The 14895-nt window shown below is 42.5% G+C and overlaps 1 protein-coding gene across 3 annotated transcripts in view; it reads right to left on the bottom strand.

Annotated features, from left to right (window-relative positions):
* STK10 (serine/threonine kinase 10) overlaps window positions 1-14895 on the bottom strand; it is a 143594-nt gene that overhangs the window by 66782 nt on the left and 61917 nt on the right. The window lies entirely within an intron of this gene.

Below are 14895 nucleotides of genomic sequence, written 5' to 3'. Positions count from 1 at the left end.
TTCATCTGCTAGTTGTCCCTTGTCCTGTGTTCCATTGTCAGAAGGCTCAGCAGACTCCTTATGCCTGCACACAAGCCAGGCATGTTCTCACAGAACCCCAGCACCTGTCCAGCCTCCAGAGGCCAAGGCCCTTGCTTACTTGGAACACCAGAACATCAGGGCCTGGAAGACCAGCTCAGGTGGAGAAACTGAGATTAAGAAAGGACATGTGACTAACTCAGGCAACAAAGACATTAGGGGCAGAGTTGGCCTGGAAAGCAGGTTTCCTAACTCCTAGGACACTCAGGCAAGCACACATGCATTCATTCATTCAACACACATATATCCAACAGGCAGCAGGCCCGAAGAGCAACCAGACTCATGCCTCAAGGGGTTCCCCGCCAAGTGCAGGGCATGGAAAAGGACAGTTCAAGTAACAAATTACAAGAGCCGTGGGCACAGACACAGGCCTCACTCTCTGGTTCGACCCCACCGCCACTCTTCTGCTCTGGGCTCCTGCCACATGTGCAAAGAAAGCTTCTCATTTTCCTTAAAGTTCAGATCCAGGTGAGTGGAACAGGGGAGGCGGCAAACCTCAACTTGCACTTCCCAGAATCACAGGCCCACTTCTGGGTCCTGGGCCCAGCTGGTGGTCAAGCCTCACCAACCAAGCATAGCAGAGGCAGCCACGCTGCCCATGGGGCAGTCAGCCAGACCTGCTCTCTCTAAACGGGAAGGAAAACCTCATCCATGACCCAAATGGGCAAGCACCAGCTCTCTAGCCAAAGGAGGGAGAATTGGCCTCCAGAGTCTGACTCATCTTCCAGAGACTTCTGGAGATGTAAGTGTGTGGAGGCAGCAATGTATGGGACCTAAGACTCAGACCCTGCACTCACTAGTTGTGGCCTCAGCCATAAGATGAGGCTGCTGCTGCTGGCTGTTGCTCTTAATTGGGCCCCACAGCTGGGCTATATTTAAGGGTACAATTCACACTAGGATGCTCGATACTATGCAGGTCAAGCAGCTTGAGCTGGGCCAGGTACTCAAGAGGTACTGGGTAGTAGAGCAGCAGTCATTGGGGGCCCTGCCAGGTCAGCACAGCAGACAGGCTGCCACAAGTCAAGTTGTAGACTGTCATGGGCCACAGGAGGGCTACACACCCACCCCTCACTCACCACAGCCGGCCTAGGAGGAAGGACACGAGCTCAGAGATTCCTGCAGTCCCTCTTGCCCCCTCCACCACCTGGGACATGAGAGCATCAGGCCTGACCTCAGCTCCCCCAGGAATTCTCTCGAACACTGCAGTGACCTGTCACTCCAAATAAAAGTCACAGCCATGATCAAGAAGACAAAAGTACCAATGAGGAAAAGGAGAAAAGGGGACACTCATATACTGTTGGTGGGAATGGAAATTGGTGCAGCTCCTGCGGAAGAGAAGATGGAGATTCCTCGAAAAATTAAAAATAGAAATACCGTATGATCCAGTTATCCCACTGCTGGGTATTTATCCGAAGAATACAAGAAAATCTAACCTGAAGAGCTACCTGCAACCCTGTGTTCACTGTCAGTGTTACTGACAAGAGCCAAGAGTTGGAAACAACCTAAGTGTCCATCCATGCATGAGCGTAGAAAGAAGATGGGGTCTGCAGAGACAACGGAAACTCCTCAGCTATTTACAAAGTGAAGAAACTCTGCCATGTGCGACACCGTGGGTGGACCTATATTAAGCGTAGTGAAATACGCCAGAAGGAGAAAAGACAAACGCCACATGATTTCACTCATGTAGAGATAAAAACACAAAACAAATGAACACAACACAACAAAAATAAACGGCTACAGAGAAGAGATGGGTGGTAGCAGAGGGGAAAGAGAAGAGGAGAGAACAATTTGATGAGAGAACAGCTACATGGTGATGGATGGAAACCAGACTTTTGGTGACAAACATACCATAGTATAAACGGATATTGACATATATGTACATCTGAAACCTATATGTTACATAAAAACCCACATTACTTCAATTTTTTTAAGACATCAGAGACATACTAATGCCTCCCAACCTCGAGCACTGAGGAAGAGGCACTGCCTTCTTGACTCACTCACTCACTCACTCATTTCATCAACCAGCCAGGCTTGTCCCCAGTATCAGGGAATGGAAGCAACCTGGACACAGGCATCAAGCTCCTGAAGCACAGCCCGTCATTCTGCCTCTGAACAATTTCAGCAACCCCAGAGGACAAAAAAAAAACACACTCATCACTAGGACAAGCCCAGCCACCATATGCAATGGTGGACAAGAATTGAAACCTGTCATCAGGCAAGGCCACTGACTGGTGCGCAGCCTGAAAGATGGGGTGATACATACCCAAAGCCCATAGGAATGATAAGGTCACCCAATTCTTGCCTGTGCCACCCCTGGTTGGGGCTCAGTCAATACAAGTTGTGACTATGACTCCTTCCTTGAGCACAGATGTTTGGTGGAGTTTTCTTGTGTGGCATTCTGAGACTCTGAGAAAAGCTATTTTCTTGCCTATCCCCAAGAATAACACAAATGCGAACAGTTTGTGTGTAATTCCATTGAATGATTACATTTCCAGAAGTTTCATCAGCAAACCCAGATGAGGAAGCCCCGTTCAGCTTCCATCTATGTGGCTTTGGGCTATGGCCTACCTCTCAGTAAATTCAAGTAAAACAGTGGACTCCTAACAGGATTAGCAGAGGACTGGATGAGGTGGTGTCTACATAGCAGCAGGACCCAAACACCTGACATGCTTAGACACTTCCACCTTTTCTTCCAGGGCACAGTAAAAAGGACTGGGGTACAAGTCTTGGTAGTGTCACTTCATCTCTCAGAGCCTCAGTTTCTTCACCTGAAAAATGACCTCCAACATGGTCAAGACAGAGAAATGATACTCCAAGAATGCACAATGTGAGGGCCATATCAACTAACATGTGCTTGTGCAATCTCCAGCAAAGGAAATCACCAGAATAACACTTGATCATGTTATTTATTAGGCTTCCTACAAAACTATGCCTTCCCAGAAGTACAGTTAATCAACATGCCCTCAGCTATTTTCAACGGTCAGCATGACAAGAGGAAAACCCAAGCAGTTCCTGTATCTTTCAGTGAAACCGTCCCTTACACAACACTCTTACGCAAGGTCCTGCGACCTCTCCCCTCCAGAGGTCAACTAGAAAAGCTCAAGCAATTTGCCAATCTGGTTTGCTTCCTCTTCTGCAATTTGAGAGCTCTCTGACCTTTTATGCTTCCATGTTCTGTTATGTTATGTTACTTCATTTTATTGCCTTGGCTGCTAGGAATCTCTGAGCTTAGCTTTGGTTTCATTCCCATGAATAAATGCACCAACTTCTGGTTGTATGCCAGGTTACACCCACAATATTTCCACACAAGTTGTATATGCAACCTGATGAAGTGCTTTTAGGAACTGATACCCCCTATAGCCTATACTTCAAAAGTTTGACGCTTTTGGGAACCAGTAGTGCCCAAATTTAATCAGACTGTGTGTCCAAGGGATGTTGCATTAATGATTCTGTAAACATTGCCCAACTATACTCTTTCTAAATGTGGCAAAATATGATTTGGTTTTTCTTTTTTGAACTTTTTTTGGAGGGGCCTTTATGTTTTAAGAGTTTCAGCTCTTGCTGCCTCAGTGTGATGCAAAAAAAGGCAAGAAGTCCCTTTCATGATATGGTCTTACTGGGTCTCATAGCATGGGTCTTGACACATTGCCCTTCAGCTTATCAGTGGTAGGGGTGCACAGGGTTTATGTATCATATACTTCTCAGAGCTTTTACATAAATGCACAGAGTTTAATCAAAAAAGAGTAAGTAAAATAATCATCATCATCATCTTGCCTTACGTTACTAAACAGGCATGCTTAGAAGAGAATGGAAGCTCATATACATCAATGTCTAAACAAGATTACAGGTGTTTTGTACTTGTGTGTATTCCCCCATGGTATTTGTGGAATACATGTCATAAAATTTTAACTTTTTTTATAATGGAAAGAATTGGCCTAAAATGACCCATGACTACAGATGATGCATCTATTAGCTGAAGGGGGAAAGAGTATTTGTGCCTCTCCCCAGTGAGAGTCCCAGCCCACAGCAGCCTGGGTAAAAGGAGGCTCCTGAGGATGGAGGGTTCCTAGGTGCAAAGCTGAAGGCCCTAAGCCCTCCCAAGCCCTACATCCACCAGCTCTCAGCACCAAGACTCTCTGAACCTGTCAGGGGCTCATCCTCTGCTGTCTCTGGAGTGGGTGGCAAGCAATGTGTATTTGCAAGAAATGCCAAGTTTTCTCAGAACCTTGAGAAATGAGGTTTGTGATCTGTTTAATCCATGAGCATGTATCAGCTAAGATCAACCAGCAGCTCCACATTGTCAGGCAGACATAAGGCCACAAAAGCAGTATTCAATCAATAAGCTCCTAGTCTGTGCCAAGCCTACAGACTACAGAAAGGACAAATCAAGTCAAATTAGGTCTGCCCCAAGATCAGAGGCAGAAGTGACAGGTGCCGGCACATTGTGACTGTGTGACCCAGAAGCCCACAGCAGCAGTGGCCTGGAGCAATAATCCTGGAGGGCTTCCCATAGGAGACATCCAGTCCAGGATTTTGAAGAGCAAATCTGCCAAGTGAAGAACAAGGACATTCTAGGCATAACACAGCAAGTGCAGACGCAGGGTGACATGGAAGAGTAGGGAAGGGGGATATTGGGGTGTTTCATGGGGTTCAATAGGATGGGAAAAAGTAGGCTGGAAGGGTCAGCTGGAACTAGAATTTGAACATCTCAAAGTAGGAATTTTATCCCAAAAGGTGTGTGTGTGTTCATATCTACCTGGGGAGAGATATGAGAGTTTAAATAAAGGTGTTATAGGGCCTCCCGGTGGCGCAGCGGTTGAGCGCTGGGTTGTGAAGCTGCCCACAGCCTCTGCGTTGCCGGTTCGATCCCCGGCTGCTCCCCGGCCACTGGAGGAGGGTCCCACATGGCGCGCAGACCTCTCCTGCCGCCCGCTGCTCCCCTCAGCAGTGTACTTCGGTCCTTCTGCCTGCTCTGCTCCCCGCTCTGGCTCTGGTGAATTCTCTCACCCTCCCGCGCTTCTGACTGTACCCAGTGAATGTATAAAACAAGACAAACAAACAAACAAACAAATAAAACATGCCTCTATTTAAAATAAATAAATAAATAAATAAATAAATAAATAAATAAATAAATAAATAAAGGTGTTATAAACAGGTTTCTGCTTCAGGAGATCTGCTGTGTATGGTATCTCTGGAAACTGGAAAAGCAAGGAACCGTGTGGACTGGGGGCATACTTCTGCCTTCCACTTTGTGAAACAGCCACGAGAGCTGGGTGGAACTCTCCTGGCAGAACGGGGCCTGAGTCAACCAGGGAAATCTGTGCCTCTTGCCCTGATGGCCGATTCAAGGCTGGTCTACAGAGCAAAACTGATGAGTTCTGCCTGATAGTAGGAAGCCACGATGTCTACACTGATGACAATTAGAAAGCACACTCCCCTGAAGGTTACAAGCAGCCACTTCACAACCATGAGGAAAGTCCGTGGGAGGACAAAGCTGACACAAGGGGTGGAGCATCAGGCATCCCAGTTTGAATGGCACCCTGCTTGAACTCACCTCAAACCTGATCTGCTGCTGGATTTTTCAAATAGAACGTGCAAGGCAATTCCCCTCTTCTGCTGTCTAGGTGGATTTGAGTTGAGGGTCTCTATTACTTGTTACCAAAAACATCTCATCTTACATTTGGCAAAAGAGAACAAGGCTGCATTAGCTCAGTGAGAGAGGAGGAGGAAGATTCCATCTTATTTGGCAAACAAGATTTTCCTAGGGACTAGCTACAGAATAACCACTAATCACATTGTCCAGGTGTACAACAGCTGAAAGGCTACACCAGTGTTTCTCAAACTTGAGGGTGTCTCCGAAACACCCTTGTTTGAGTCACAGATCACTGGCACCCCTCTCCCCCCAGTTTCTGATACAGCATCAGAGGGGCTGAGCATCTGTGTTTCTAGCAAATGCCCCACAGCTGCTGCTGGTGCCTGGCCCCTACAGAGAACAGCGCTACACAGGAATTTACAAAGGGGTAAGACCTACCCTTGGGGCCACCTCCTTCCAGCTCCTAACAAACACAAGTGTAAGATGGCGGTAGGGAAGTTAGGGTGCAAACTGACAGAATTTCCATCTCTTTCATGCTCCCTCTTAACCCGAACTTCATCTGTGTTCCTTTTTCTTCCTGCCTCAGAGCAAAGAGCTAGGCACTTGGGCTGAATGTGAGTTCATCCTGGTGAAATTTTATCAAGCGATGGTGTGAGAAGTCCTGGGTATCACAAAGAGGTTTTAGGAATCTGTATTAAAGATGGTCATGAGTAAGAAATAGATTGTGTGCATTTTTTAAAAATATAATTATTTAAATGTGTCCCATCTTTAAAAAGTTCTCAGGGTCTCTGAGGCAGATGAAGAAGGTACTAAAATCAGGTGGGTAGAAATGACACTAAAAGCATAAGCAATGAAAGAAAAAAAAACAACAACAGATATGCTGGACCATCATTGAAATTAAAAGCTTTTGTGTACCAAAGGACACCCTTCAAAATAAGTAAGTAGACAACCCACAGAATGGGAAAAATATTTGCAAATCATATATTTGATATATAATATCCAGAATTTATAAAAAATTCCTGTAATTCAATAATAAAGGGGCAAATAACCCATTGTAAAATGGGTAAAGGATCTGAATAAATGTTTCTCAAAATATATATACATATATATATACATACACACACATATATACACAATGGTCTATAAGCACAAGGAAAGACGCTACCATCACTGTCACTAGGGAAATGCTAATCAAAACCCCAATGAGACATTTCACGCTTGCTAGGATGCATGGAATCAAAAGTGTTGTCAGGGCCTCCCTGGTGGCACAAGGGGTTAAGACACAACCTATGAAGCTGTCCATAGCCTCTGCGTGAGTTCTATCCTGGCGAAGCAACCCACATGGCACAGCAGACGTCTCCTGACTCACCTGCTGCTCCCCTCAGCAGTGTACTTCAGTCAGTCTGCCTATTCTGCTCCCCACTCTGTCTCTGGTGAATCCTCTCACCCTCCACACCTCTGGCCTGTACCCCAGCTCTTGTATGCATAAATAAATCAATCTTAAAAAAATATAAACAGAAGTGTTGTCACTGATAGGGAAAAATCAGAACCCTCATATACCAACGGTGGGAATGCAAAATGATAAGACACTTTGGAAAACATCTTGGCAGTTCCTCAAATTGTTAAACACAGCATTATGATATAATCTGAAATTCCACTCCGAAATACATATCTAAGGCAATGAAAACCACATGGTTATTACTTAGAACAAGAAAAAAGAGATAAAACTCATATTATTAAAATCAGAAATGATAGGGGACATCACTACCAATTTTATAAAAATAAAAATGAACTATTCTATAATGACAAATTTGATAACCTAGATGAAATGGACAAATTTCTCGAAACACACATCATTCCAAGACTGAATCATGGAGAAATGGAAAATCTGGACAGATATGTCACTTGAAAAGAGATTGAAGAAGTAATCAAAAACCTCCCAGCAAAGAAAAGTCCATGATCAGATGGCTTCACAGGTGAATTCTACCAAACACTGAAAAGAAGACACCAAGCTTTCTCAAACTCTTACCAAAAACTGAAGAGGAGTGTCAGAACTCATTCAGCAAAATCAGCATTACCCTGATACCAAAGCAGACAAAGGTGTGAGAAAATAACACTTCGGACCAACACTCCTGATGAAAATGATGCAAAACTCCTCTAGAAATTACCAACAAATCAAATGCAGCAGCATTTTACATTCCTGGAAGCAAGGCTGTTTTACCACATGAAAATCGGTCAGTGTAATACACCACATTAATAGGATGAAGGGAAAAGAAACACATGATCAGCTCAGTTGATGCTGAAAAAGCACTTGACAAAACTCAACACTCTTTCATGAGGAAAAAATACTTAAACTAGAAACAGAATAAATTACCAGAGGATAATTAAAGGTCATATATGAAAAACCCACAAAGAACATCATACACAACAGTAACAGACTAAAAGTTTCTTTTCTAAGATTAGGAACAAGACAAGGATGCCTGCTTTCATCACTTCCATTCAACAGTACTGCAAGTCCTAGCCAGTGCAATCAAGCAAGAAAAAGAAATAAAAGGCATGCAAATTTCAAAGAGGAAGTAAAATTATGTTTGCAGGTGACATCATCTCATGTAGAAAACTCTATAAAGATTACACACACACACACACAATTGCGAACTAATAAATGCATTCAGTAAAATTGCAGGATATAAAACAATGCACACAAATCAGTTGGGTTTCTATACACAAACAATGAGGAAGGAATTGTAAATTCTAGTTACCATAGCATCAAAAAAGAAGAAAATATTGAGAAAGAAGGAATAAATTCAACCAAGGAGGCAAAAGAGCCATACTCTGAAAACAACAAAACGTTGCAGAAAAAAATTAAAGACAGCACAAATGTCAGAGGAACAGTGATGGGCATACTCCAGCCAGTGACTGATGTCCCCAACAACTCCACCCGCTCCACCCCATCTCCACACCTCATACATTTCAAGCACCTTGGACCACAACTCCCCAGCCTGCATGAGGCAGGATTCCTGAATGTGGAGCAGCTGGGAAGGAGCAATGTGGAGATTTAAATGGAGGTGAAGTGAAGGAAGGAGGAAGAGACACATAAGGAGAGAGTAGTAGAGAGACACTTGGAAGACATGTGGGTGAAAGACTTGTGGGAAGGCTGCTCCTGGCCCTTGGCAGAGATATCTTGACCTCTTGGTGGATTATATGGTATGTTTTGAATTTGGGGCCTTTCCTTCTGTCCCAGCTTTCTGGGACTAGCCTAACCCTTTTTGTGTGGTTTCCTGCCAGAAGGTACCTTAGACTAGCAGCAAACTTGTAGGCCCCAGCTGCCTTAGTCTGAGCCTGTTTGGGTGGGCATTTGTCCATGAGGGGATGGGTAATTTTTGAAGTTTTATTGAGAAGCTATTATTTGAAATCCTTTCGTTTCTCTCTCTCTCTCCTCTAATTCTATTATAAATCTTTGATACTCATGCTTTCTTTAACAACAACAACAAAAAAAAATACTTTTTTTTAATTTATTTTATGCATACAAGAACTGGTGTGTAGGCCAGAAGTGGGGGGTGGTGGTTAAGAGGATTCACCAGAGACAGAGTGGGGAGCAGAACAGGCAGATTGACTGAAATACACTGCTGAGAGGAGCAGCAGGCAGGACAGGAGAGGTCTGCTGTGCCATGTGGGTTAGCTCCCTGGACAGGGATTGAAGTCAGGCAGCAGTCGTTGGTGATAGCTTAAAAGCGCTAAGACTTTAACATCTTAAAGGTAGGCCCAGAGTCTGCTTCCTTTGCCCTTATGCACGTGAATAGCTGGGCTCCCTTGTAAAGCATGCACTCCTAAACGATTTGGGATCCCTAGGTAACCCATGGGCCATATGCAGTAACAAATACATGGAAGGTCATCCCCTGTTCAAGGATGGGACCACTAATGTGTTAAGATGCCAATACTATTCAATGTGATTTACAGATTCAGTGCAGTCCCTGTCTAATTTCAATGACATCTTTTTTTTTTTTTAGAGGCATGTATTTTTATTTATTTATTTGTTTGTTTGTTTGTTTGTACATGCACTGGGTACAGTCAGAAGCGCGGGAGGGTGAGAGAATTCACCAGAGCCAGAGTGGGGAGCAGAGCAGGCAGAAGGACCGAAGTACACTGCTGAGGGGAGCAGCGGGAGGCAGGAGAGGTCTGCGCACCATGCGGGACCCTCCTTCAGTGGCCAGGGAGCAGCCAGGGATAGAACCGGTGCTGCAGAGGCCGCGGGCAGCTTTGCAACCCAGCGCTCAACCGCTGCGCCACTGGGGAGGCCCTCTCAATGACATCTTTTGCAAAAATTGAAAAATTCATCCCCAAACTCCTATGGAATAGCAAGAGACTCCAACTAGCCAAAAGTCTGGAAAAGTTGGAAGGCTCACATTTCCTGATTTTAAAACTTACCAGAAAGCAACAGTAATCAAAACAGTGAGGAGGTGTCATAAAGACAAAGACCAAAGAGCTCAAAAATAACCCCTTGAGTCTACAGTCAAATGATTTTCCACAAGGATGCCAAGACCACTCAATGAGAAAAAGACAGTCTTTTCAACAAATGGTGAAAAATGGATATCCAAATACCAGAGAATGAAGATAAACTCTAACCTTACACTATATATAAGAACTAACTCATAAAGACATAAACATAAGGGCTGAAGGCTAAAACTCTTAGAAGAAAACAAGGGGGAAGCATCATGACATTGGATTTGGCAATATCTTGGCTATAATAATAAAAGCACAAGAAAAAATAAACTGAACTTCATGGTGCTAGGACTAGACTGCTACATGCAAAAAAGAATGAAACTGGACCACTACCTCATATCATGCACAAAAATCTACTCAAAATGGAGAAAAGACCTGAATGTAAGACCTGAAACCATAGACTATACAGAAGAAAATACAGGCAAAACACTGTATGACATACATCTCAGTAACATTTTTAAAGACACATTCCTCAAAGCAAAGAAAGTGAAGGAAAAGATAAACAACTGAGATTACATCTAACTAAAAAGCTTCTGTCCAGCAAGAGAGACAATAATCAAAACAAAAAGACACCCTACTGGGGCCTCCCTGGTGGCGCAAGGGGTTAAGTCACAACCTGCAAAGCTGTCGGAAGCCACTGCAGCACGAGTTTGACCCCCAGTCAGGGAGCTACCCACAAGGCACAGCAGACCTCTCCTGACTTGCCCGCTGCTCCCCTCAGCAGTGTACTACCGTCAATCTGCCTGTTCTGTTCCCCACTCTGTCTCTTGTGAATCTTCTCACCCCCACACCTGTGGCCTATACCCCAGCTCTTGTATGCATAAATGAATAAATCCTAAAAAAAAAAAACAACACAGAAAATGACAGCTGTTGGTAAGGATGCCCAGAAATGGGAACCCTTGCAAATTGCTGGCGGGAATGCAAAATGGCAGTGCCACACTGGAAGATAAATAAGTCTGGTGGCACCTCAAAAAATTAAAAAAGAAATTTTACTTTTTTATTACCTTTTTTTTTAATGGGGAAAGATTTGTTAATATTTATTTAAAATACCAATACACATAACTCCTTGAGAAAATGAATTATAATTGCTAAGGGCACAGATTTTGAACCCAGGTGGGTAGGCAATGTCAACTGTTAGATGTGTGACCCTCTGTGGGTGGCTTAACCTCTCTATACCTCAGTTTCTTCATCTTTTTATATTAATTTTTTTTATTTTTTACATCATTGTTCATTTTTAAACAATATTTATTTCCCCCTCCAACCTCCTCAGGTGTAGTCCCCAGTTTCCTTCACCAATGCACCTGTGCACCATCATCTCAATCCCCTGTGCTCCTCCCTCCCTCTGATCCCTCTCCCTCCTCCTCCCCTGCAGTATGTCTCTGATTTATAATTGTCTGTTTTTGCTTTGTTGTGTTTTGCACTGTTATTTTTTTACACTCATGTCTTATTTGGTTCCCCTATTTTCCTGCTATAAGAGAAACCATTCGGTATTTTTCTTTTTCCTTCTAGCTTATTTCACTGAGCATAATTCCTTCTAGCTCCATCCACGTTGCTGCAAATGGCATGAGTTTATCTTTTTTGATTGTTGAATAATTTTCCATTGTGTATATAAAAAGGAATTTTAAAGATTAAAAATGAACTGCCTTATGATCTGGCAATTCCACCTCTGCACATATCCCCAAAAGAATGAAAAGCAGGAACAGAACAGATCTGTGTACACCCATGTTCATAGCAGCATTACTCACAATAGCTAAAAGGAGGACACAACCCAACAGAAAAAGACAGTGTGGCCTACACAGTCATTTGGGACTTAATATCGGGGACACCTTCCAAGAACTGCATTGTTAGGCAATTTCCTGTCATGTAAATGTCATAGAATGTAATTCATAAAGCTGGTAGGCTCAGCCAAGTCCACACCTAAGCTGTGGATTTTGGTGTATGGGGGGGGAGGGGAGACCTCTGTAATAGATGCAGACTGTCATTGACCACAATGTCTTTATGACACATGACTTACATAAAAATGAGTACAAGTGAGCCTTGAACACAAGGGTTGGCACCAACCCCCATGTATATAAAAGTATAATTTTTAACACCCCCCCAAACTTAACTACAGGTAGCCTGCTATTGCCAGAAGTCTTACTGATAACATAGACAGGCAATGAATACACTTTGCATGTTATATGTATTATATACTGTATTCTTAGAATAAAAATAAGAGAAAGTGCTAGGTCAAAATGTATGATTGCACTATGTAAGACAGTGAGTCAAGCTCATTGAGAGTGGTGGTTACTGGGGCCGGGGTGGAGAGGAAGTTATTGTTTAATGGGGACAGAGTTTCGGGTAGAGATGGAGGTGAGGACACTTAGGCAACACTGTTAATATATTTAATGCCCTTCAAAATGATTAAAATTATCAATATTATATGCAGAGTATTTTATCACAATAACCCACACAACAATGTATACATGAATATTCATAGTGGAATTATTTATACAGCCAAAAAGTGTAAATAACATGAATGTCCATCAACAGATGAATGGATAAACAAAATGTGGTCTATTGCACACAGTGGAATATTATTCAGCCATAAAAAGGACAAAGCACTGAGAAGGTAGATGAACCTTGAAAACCTAATGCTTAAAGAAGCCAAAGACATATAAATTTCATTTATATGAAATTTGCCAGAATAGGCAAATGAAATGGAACAGGCATATGAAATTTGCCCAGAATAGGCAAATCCATAGAGACAGAAAGGACATTAGTAGTTGCCAGCAGCTGGGGGGACCGAGCACTGAAAGAAGGGTTCCCAGAACAATAGACTTGGGTGGGGAGGGAGGGGGTCTTCAAATTGGATGCAAGTGCTTAAAATGTGATACTATGTATCAAGCCCTGCCTGCCGTTAGTCCTCACAGAGCTCTATGAGGCTAACACTGTTATTTTTTTTTTAAAGATTTATTTTAGATTTATTTATTTATTTGTTTTTTTTTGTTTTTTTTTTTTGTTTTTAGTTTTTTTTATTTTTTTATTTTTATTTTTATTTTTTTTTTAATAGCTGTTAACATTTTTTTTTTCCCCCATTCTGACCCCAATCCCTCCCCTCCCGCCCCCCACCCCCCACCCCCAAAAAGTGTCTCTGGTTCATAGTTTTTGTTGATTTTGATTTTCACTTTCTTATAGTTATTCATTTTCCTGGTCCCTTATTTAAGTTTTCTAGATCCCTGCTATGAGTGAGACCATCCGGTATTTTTCTTTTTCTTTCTGGCTTATTTCACTGAGCATGATCCCTTCCAGCGTCATCCATGTTGCTGCAAATTGCATGTGTTTATCTTTTTTGAATGCTGAGTAATATTCCATGGTATATGTGTACCACATCTTCTTGATCCAGTCATCTATTTTTGGGCATTTGGGCTGTTTCCAAAGCTTAGCTATTGTAAACAGTGCTGCTATAAACATAGGGGTGCAGGTGTTCTTTGGAATTGATGTTTCTGTGTTCTTTGGGTAAATACCTAGGAGTGGAATTGCTGGATCCTGTGGAAGCTCTATGTTTAGTAGGTCCAGAAATCTCCACACAGCTCTCCATAGTGGTTGGACCAGTTTGCACTCCCACCAACAGTGCAGAAGAGTTCCTTTTTCTCCACAACCTCGCCAACATTTGTTGTTGCTAGTTTTTTTAATATGTGCCATTCTCACTGGTGTAAGATGGTATCTCATGGTAGTTTTGATTTGCATTTCCCTGATTGCAAGTGATGTTGAACATTTTTTCATATGCCTGTTGGCCATTCGCATTTCCTCTTCAGAGAAGTTTCTTTTTAGTTCCTCTGTCCATTTTTTGACTGGATTATTTTCTTTGTTGTTGTTGAGTCTCATCAGCTCTTTGCAGATTTTTGTGATCAGTCCTTTATCATTAGTGTTGGGTGCAAAAATGTTCTCCCAGTTGGTGGGGTTTCTCTTTGTTTTTGTTATTGTCTCTTTTGCTGTGCAGAAGCTCTTTAATTTGATGTAGTCCCAGCTGTTGATCTTTGCCTTCACTATCACTGCTTTGGGTGATGTGTCTGTAAAGATGTCTTTGATATGCAAATCACGTAGTGTTTCGCCTATATTTCCTTCTATGTATTTTATGGTTTCAGGTTGGTTTAACATCCGAAAATCAATCAACGTTATCCAACACATCAACAAAAAGAAATATAAAAACCATATGATAATATCAATAGATGCTGAGAAAGCTTTCGACAAAGTGCAACACCCATTCATGATAAAAGCCCTTGAAATTCTTGGAATACAAGGAACGTACCTCAACATCATAAAGGCCGTATATGACAAGCCAACAGCCAGTATCATTCTCAATGGTGAAAAGCTGAAAGCAATTCCATTAAGATCTGGAACAAGACAAGGATGTCCACTTTCACCACTGCTTTTCAATATAATACTGGAAGTCCTAGCCAGAGCAATAAGACAAGAGAAAGACATCCAAGGAATCCAAATAGGAAAAGAAGAAGTCAAACTATCACTCTTTGCAGATGATATGATAATATACATAGAGAACCCCAAAAACTCCACAGAAAAACTAATTCAACTCATCAATCAGTTCAGTAAAGTGGCAGGATACAAAATCAACACGCAAAAGTCAGTAGCCTTCCTATATACAAACAATAAATCTGAAGAAGAAGAAATCAAAAAAAACCATCCCTTTTATTATTGAAACAAAAAAAATCAAATATTTG

The sequence above is a fragment of the Talpa occidentalis genome, unplaced genomic scaffold, assembly GCF_014898055.3.
Source record: "Talpa occidentalis isolate TD23 unplaced genomic scaffold, MPIMG_talOcc4v2.1 talOcc4.9, whole genome shotgun sequence".
NCBI lineage: Eukaryota > Metazoa > Chordata > Mammalia > Eulipotyphla > Talpidae > Talpa > Talpa occidentalis.
The sequence above is the reverse complement of the archived record's forward strand: the minus strand, read 5'-3'. Positions and strand labels throughout refer to the sequence as shown.